Raw genomic sequence first — 8146 nt, forward strand, 5'->3', positions numbered from 1 at the left:
GGTCTAGAGAATAATTGATAAATTTTGTGTTTTAAGGGTAAAAAATGAGAAAACCCCATTTTTTGGCCTAGGCCCCTTCTCTGCATAGAACTCATTAAAACCCGGTCCCATGGCCCGATCATGCTAGTTCGCGAACTCATTCAGATTTATCCCGCCTTACACCTTCAAACCGAATTTTCATTTGATTTTAGGTTATGAAAGAAACATAATACAAGGATATTTGCCTTTGCCAATTACAATCAATTGTAAGTATGGTGGGCTAATATGAAAAAAGTTGACCCATAGGCCTACTTGCCTAATTTGTAATTTTATTCATGTACTCAGGTATGTGTCACAATTTCATTTTCTTAGGTAGCCTACATGTTTTTTTGCCATAAGTTAACTGCATGGTTTGCTGCCTTGTTTAGGCCTACTGTGTGAAATTAACCTAACTTAAGTTTTGTGACGTTGCCTATTGTAAGTTATTTTATAGACTACTAAATTTCCATTCATACTTGGCTTAAAATACCTAATATGTATCGTCGCCATTTCATTGAATAGTATTAACAGTATTGATGGTAGAATAAGTTAAAGGGTACAGTTTCTTAACTGGGCTACGCTAATTTTATTGAAACTATCGATTCGTTCCTTCCACCATGGATTCGATTAGTAAACCTACATGCGATTTTTTCACCATCAGCAAGTTTGGTTGGTTAAGTTAGGTTATGATAATTTAATTTTATAATAAACTTAGATAGGTATATTTTAAAATATCTATTATTAATCAATATTTTTAATTCAATACTGTAGTTTAATAAAATATATTAACTTAAGTTAGCGTAGCCCAGTTAAGAAACTGTAGGAATACCCAAGTTAAATCTCTTGGCTCAGTATTATCACGCTTACCATTTCTAAGGTTACACAAATGATACAAACTTGATAGCCTACTTATATCGAATATAGGCCTACTCGAATACTTAATACTCATTCAAATGAGTGTAGGACGTAAACTTAAGGGCTGCACTTTACTTTATGTCCTACACTCATTCGAATGAAAATATCGATCGATATGTCGATTATTAGATAAGTTATATCATTTGGTTAGTTAGGTAAGGTTAACCTAACCTAACTAACCAAACGATATATCGAATGAAACAATCTAATAATCAATATTTTCATTCGAATGAGTGTAGGACGTAAAATAAAGTGCAGCCGTTGAATACATTCACTGATATTTTTATTAAGTTAATTGTTTAGGCCTGTCACAGGAAATCTGTAACTTGAGTCACAGCTACCTTAAGCTTAAGTAGAGGCTAGGCAACTGTACCTACTAACTTAACCGTCGTGAAGTTAGCGGCTCTTTTCATCGGCGCTTTTTCGGTTTGTAATAGATGTGGGTTGGTACGCCTGTGGGCGCCACAAACGTGTTTTGCAGGGATGTCGGAAACGCAATTCAATGACAATACGGTGCGAAATGATGTTTTTTCATTTATATAATGTCAATTATACCTTGATAAAACGTGTATACACGTTAAAACTAATTAATTGGCGTATTTTAAAAGGCATATTTGAGACCGTACTGTACATTATACGTAGCTATGGCTTATCATAACGCGATCAATTAAAACTCCGAACATAAAAAAGTGCATAATCGTTTTCCTAAGCCCATCACACCACCTTTAAGCTATTATAAAGGTAATATACAATGTCTAGAATACTCAGTATAAATATGATTGAGGCAGTCCCCTAAATTACGAAGTTATATGGCAAAATGTATATGGTTGATAGGAACTTGCATCAGGAAAAAGTGCACAATGTTGACCCTAAGCCCATCACATCAAATTCGATGTATTCTAATGGTAATATACAATGTGTAGAATACTCAGTATAAATATGATTGAGGCAGTCCAGTGATTTACGAAGCTATAAGGCAAAGTGTATATGGTTGATAGGAACTCGCATCAGGAAAAGTGCACAATCTTTTTCCTAAGCCCATCACATCAACTTTGAGGTATTCTAATGGTAATATACAATGTGTAGAATAATCAGTATGAGTATGATTGCGGCAGTCCAGTAAATTACGAAGTTATATGGCAAAAAGTATATGGTTGATAGGAACTCGCATCAGGAAAAGTGCACAATCTTTTTCCTAAGCCCATCACATCAACTTTGAGGTATTCTAATGGTAATATACAATGTGTAGAATACTCAGGGTAAATATGATTGCGGCAGTCCAGTAAATTACGAAGTTATATGGCAAAAAGTATATAGTTGATAGGAACTCGCATCAGGAAAAGTGCACAATCTTTTTCGTAAGCCCATCACATCAACTTTGATGTATTCTAATGGTAATATACAATGTGTAGAATAATCAGTATGAGTATGATTGCGGCAGTCCAGTAAATTACGAAGTTATATGGCAAAATGTATATGGTTGATAGGAACTCGCATCAGGAAAAGTGCACAATCTTTTTCCTGAGCCCATCACATCAACTTTGAGGTATTCTAATGGTAATATACAATGTGTAGAATAATCAGTATGAGTATGATTGCGGCAGTCCAGTAAATTAAGAAGTTATATGGCAAAATGTATATGGTTGATAGGAACTCGCATCAGGAAAAGTGCACAATCTTTTTCCTGAGCCCATCACATCAACTTTGAGGTATTCTAATGGTAATATACAATGTGTAGAATACTCAGTATAAATATGATTGAGGCAGTCCAGTGATTTACGATGCTATAAGGCAAAGTGTATATGGTTGATAGGAACTCGCATCAGGAAAAGTGCACGATCTTTTTCCTAAGCCCATCACATCAACTTTGAGGTATTCTAATGGTAATATACAATGTGTAGAATAATCAGTATGAGTATGATTGCGGCAGTCCTGTAAATTACGAAGTTATATGGCAAAAAGTATATGGTTGATAGGAACTCGCATCAGGAAAAGTGCACAATCTTTTTCCTAAGCCCATCACATCAATTTTGAGGTATTCTAATGGTAATATACAATGTGTAGAATACTCAGGGTAAATATGATTGCGGCAGTCCAGTAAATTACGAAGTTATATGGCAAAATGTATATGGTTGATAGGAACTCGCATCAGGAAAAGTGCACAATCTTTTTCCTAAGCCCATCACATCATTTTTGAGGTATTCTAATGGTAATATACAATGTGTAGAATAATCAGTATGAGTATGATTGCGGCAGTCCAGTAAATTAAGAAGTCATATGGCAAAATGTATATAGTTGATAGGAACTCGCATCAGGAAAAGTGCACAAGCTTTTTCCTAAGCCCATCACATCAACTTTGAGGTATTCTAATGGTAATGTACAATGTGTAGAATAATCAGTATGAGTATGATTGCGGCAGTCCAGTAAATTACGAAGTTATATGGCAAAATGTATATGGTTGATAGGAACTCGCATCAGGAAAAGTGCACAATCTTTTTCCTAAGCCCATCACATCAACTTTGAGGTATTCTAATGGTAATATACAATGTGTAGAATAATCAGTATGAGTATGATCGCGGCAGTCCAGTAAATTACGAAGTTATATGGCAAAATGTATATGGTTGATAGGAACTCGCATCAGGAAAAGTGCACAATCTTTTTCCTGAGCCCATCACATCAACTTTGAGGTATTCTAATGGTAACATACAATGTGTAGAATAATCAGTATGAGTATGATTGCGGCAGTCCAGTAAATTACGAAGTTATATGGCAAAAAGTATATGGTTGATAGGAACTCGCATCAGGAAAAGTGCACAATCTTTTTCCTAAGCCCATCACATCAACTTTGAGGTATTCTAATGCTAATATACAATGTATAGAATAATCAGTATGAGTATGATTGCGGCAGTCCAGTGAATTACGAAGCTATAAGGCAAAATCTATATGGTTTATAGAATTTGCGTCAGGAAAAGTTTCGGTTTGTAATAGATCTGGGTTGGTACGCCTGCGGACGCCACAAACGTGTTTTGCAGGGATGTCGGAAACACAATTCAATGACAATACGGTGCGAAATGATGTTTTTATATTTATATAATGTCAATTATACATTGATAAAACGTGTATACAAGTTAAAACTAATTAATTGACGTATTTTAAAAGGCCAATTCGAGACCGTAGTGTACATTATACGTAGCAATGGCTTAACATAACGCGATCAATTAAAACTCCGAACATAAAAGTGCATAATCTTTTTTTCCCAAGCCCATCACATCAACTTTGAGCTATTCTAATGGTAATATACAATGTGTAGAATACTCAGTATAAATATGATTGAGGCAGTCCAGTAAATTACGAAGTTATCTGGCAAAATGTATATGGTTGACCTAACTATTCAATAATCATGCTCTAACCACACGATCACAGGCGATAGGATAGATGAATACCCATACATCTATCCTCTTGCCTGTGATCGTGTGGTTCATTGAGGTAAGTAAGTGAGTTTACTTTACTCAAGGAAGCCTTAAATGTCTAATGGTAGTCCATCATAATATTATTATGGTATAACGTCTTATTCGTCTGTTGTTTATAACATATTACCATAAACTAACAAACTTAGCGTAGGGAAAAAAGATTTAATTCAACCAAGGTCAGGGGCTTCATAAGGAAGTGTTGAAATTGAAAACGGCGCCACGCCCGGCTTGGAATTTCTCCCCGAGACTACAAAAAAAGTATGAAATACATGGGCTGACGGGGCCGTCTCACAGCTTTGATCTAGCGCTGACCGACATGGTTTCGCTCCCGTCCCTACTTTCTCTCCCTATAGTGTCACCGTGCGAACACCTGTTAACAACCAACCCTTAAGGAAAACCCGAGACAGCGGCATCTCTTTGACGTTCGTTGACCTTCGTAGCTGCTAGCCAAGAATTTACAACCCCAGACATATTTCGGCGTTTTTCAAAGACGACCTCCTTAGCTCTCAGTCCATCAGAAGAGGTCGGTAACAAGGTTATAAATATAAATTCACATTGATTTATTCGTCACTACAGTTTTTGCAATCATGACAAAATAATAGAATATTTGTCGGATTTCCCAATTTGAATACATTTGTCCAGTCTCTGTACGATCAAACTCGTATTTAACTGTAATCAAATAAAAACAAAACTAATTCATTTATTTAAATTCAATCAAGTCGTTTTATTTAGGTTAGTGAACACCAACATCACTTCGTATATAAACCACGTTTAGGGCTCAGGATTCAGAATAGTAATTAATATATAAACTAACTTAAAAGGTTTTGACGAAAACAATGCCAACGTAACTTTTGCCGGTAGCAATAGGCTGCGTTTGGAAATATTGATATATATGGAATAAGTTACTGAAATATAATTCAATGTACTATGTGTAAACTTCAGTATTGATACTACTGTATATGAAAAATCAAAATCAAGTAGTTTATCAAGAATTGAACTTATCTCAAAGTAGTTCAATACATCATAAACAACACGGTGACTGACCAATTTTATGTTTAATTTTTATTTTAATATCTTTTATTGGTAAGGACATATTTTGTATCCCATATCACTGGAAACGGGATACAAAATATATCCTTACCAATCATTACAAGCAATACATGCTTTTAAGGCGACAACATACGGTTCAATAATGAAATTGTTGTCTACCATTTTTGGGTGAAGGTTGAATGTTGAATGCTGCGATAGCACCCTGGCCAACGTTAGTGATCAATTCAGTGATTCTGTTTGTTGTTTTTTACTTACAATGTATTGTAATATTGTTTTTTATTTTATGGAATAAATAATTTTGACTTTGATTCAGTCACCCACAATGGAACATTAGAACAAGAACACAACAGATCGCTCTGAAACGACCGTTGGATAATATTTTTAAATATTGCCATTGCCATGCCACTGACTGACTGATCTGGGCCGCGCTCTACTGGTTCATGTTTGAACTACTGTACGTCCACGTGGCTCGTGGCGGTTGGCATGGCAACATACCTACACAGCCATATACAGTCACAGTCACCACACACACAACGAGAAACTCGCAATCAGCCTGGACCCGGCTTCCTGTTCCTACCAAAATTCCGATATAACTCAGTTTTCTAGATACTTACTACGCCTTGTTAATGTTAACTAGTGTATCTGTTTCTTGAATTCGAGCAATTGCTAAGTATTACAGCACAGGCGTTATTTTAAAACAAATAATAGTTATAATTTATGACTTTAAAAAAAGATTCGACTTAAAGATTATGTAAATACTCAAGATGTACAAAACAGATCAATATAATCAACATTTCTTTTATATATCTTATAATTTTTTAAAAGCTGATCTTGTTTTTTAGTGTTTTCTACAAATAGCCTTACTTATAGCCGCATTAGGTCGTCCAAAACATAGATAAAACATACTCCCTTAGTTAGTTGGTTAGTCTATGTCCAAAATAACGATTATAAATTCAAAACAAAAAAATATTTCTATTTCTTCTCCTTGGTGGTGATCTATGACTTTCCTATGTTTCCATAGTTTGCAAATCGGCTCTTCCAATGATAACTTAGAAATGCAGCATAGTGTTGATTCAGTTTTCTTTTAGCGAATTTCCCATATAGGGAATAAGCTATTACCGTAGTACTCATGGTAAGACCTGGACGCGGGACCGATTTTTTTTTTCGTTTTGAGGTCCCTAGAGGCCAAAAACACCATCAGTTCAAATTCATATATATATATATATATATATATATATATATATATATATATATATATATATATATATATATATATATATATGTGTGTGTGTGTGTGTCCGTCAGCACGAGAACTCGAGCAAAAATGATCCGATTTTGATGAAATTTGGTACAAACGTGTAAACCTACGTTTATTCGAACGAGTTCGCGATCCAGCATGATCGGACCATGGGAACGGGTGTTTACGGGGGGTTTTATGGGGTAAAATAGGTTTTTCCCATTTTTGACCCAAAAAACATAAAATTTAGCAATTTATTTCCAAACCATTTTTTAGAGCTTCAAAAAACAAATAATTTAGTATATTGAAGCGTTATTATGCTCCTAATGGTTACGGAGAAAATTCAAAAAAATTGTAAATTTAAAATTCCCATGTTATTCTTATGGAGAATGAGTAAACTGTTGTAGTTTGCTTGTTTATGAACATATTTTGATCAAATTTGGAAAATGTTTTTATTTCTTACTAACTATTAACATTTTACAAAAAAAAACAGTTTTACCCTCCCTGATGCAGCAAACCTAAGTACTTGTTAAACTAATTCTATTTAAATCGGGAATAAATGTTATATTTTTAAGTAGACATTTCAGTGTAAATCCAAACAGTCAAATGGAAATTCGCTTAGTCTGCAGGTTTGCTGCGGCGGGGGTATTTAGTATATCAAATTATCCAGGCCCTATCGCTTTTGACCATTTTAATATTTACGCCAACCCAAATTCAAATACTTAGTAAATATTTAATTTTAACCAAGTAAGTAAATGTTTGTAGCAAACTGTCAAATTAGCAAACCTATTGACTGTTTACAATTAACATTATTATGTTCTTCTTCTCACTTTTCATATCTGACAACAGCTGGAGTTTCATAACAATGTTTGTTTCCCATGTTAATCTTATGGAGGAATACGAAACTTTAAAGGACCTCAGGGCCTCACTATCTAATTATTTTCCTAAAAAGAAAGTTTCCTGCACAACTTCACGTTACGCTCTTTCCAATGACACCAAAAACATGTCAATCGGTTTAGTAGTTTCGGAGGAGTAATTGTCACAAAAATCCTGCTTGCGTATTAAATAAGTACTAGTGTACCTGTTGCTCGAATTCGAGCAATTACAGCATTACAGGCAATTAAAACAGGCGTTATTTTAAAACGAATTACGGTCATAATTTCTGATTACTTTAAACGATTCAACTCAAAGATGATGGAAACACTCAAGATGTACATAACAGATTGATATAATCAAAATGTCTAGTAAATATATTGTTTTTCAAAAGCTGACCATATTTTTTGTGTTTTTTACAAATTCTCCTTGTTGGCGTTCTATGACTTTCCTATGTTTCCATACTATAAAAGGTATAAAATTACCTGAGTACTGCCAGAGTGATCCTCAGGTAATTTTATACCTTTTATAGTTTGTTCTGTGATCCAGAGACAAAAACAACTCAAATTATGTTTCCATAGTT

This window comes from Macrosteles quadrilineatus, unplaced genomic scaffold (assembly GCF_028750875.1).
Source record: "Macrosteles quadrilineatus isolate MER2022 unplaced genomic scaffold, UCM_ALF_1.0 Scaffold_2__2_contigs__length_208266976, whole genome shotgun sequence".
NCBI lineage: Eukaryota > Metazoa > Arthropoda > Insecta > Hemiptera > Cicadellidae > Macrosteles > Macrosteles quadrilineatus.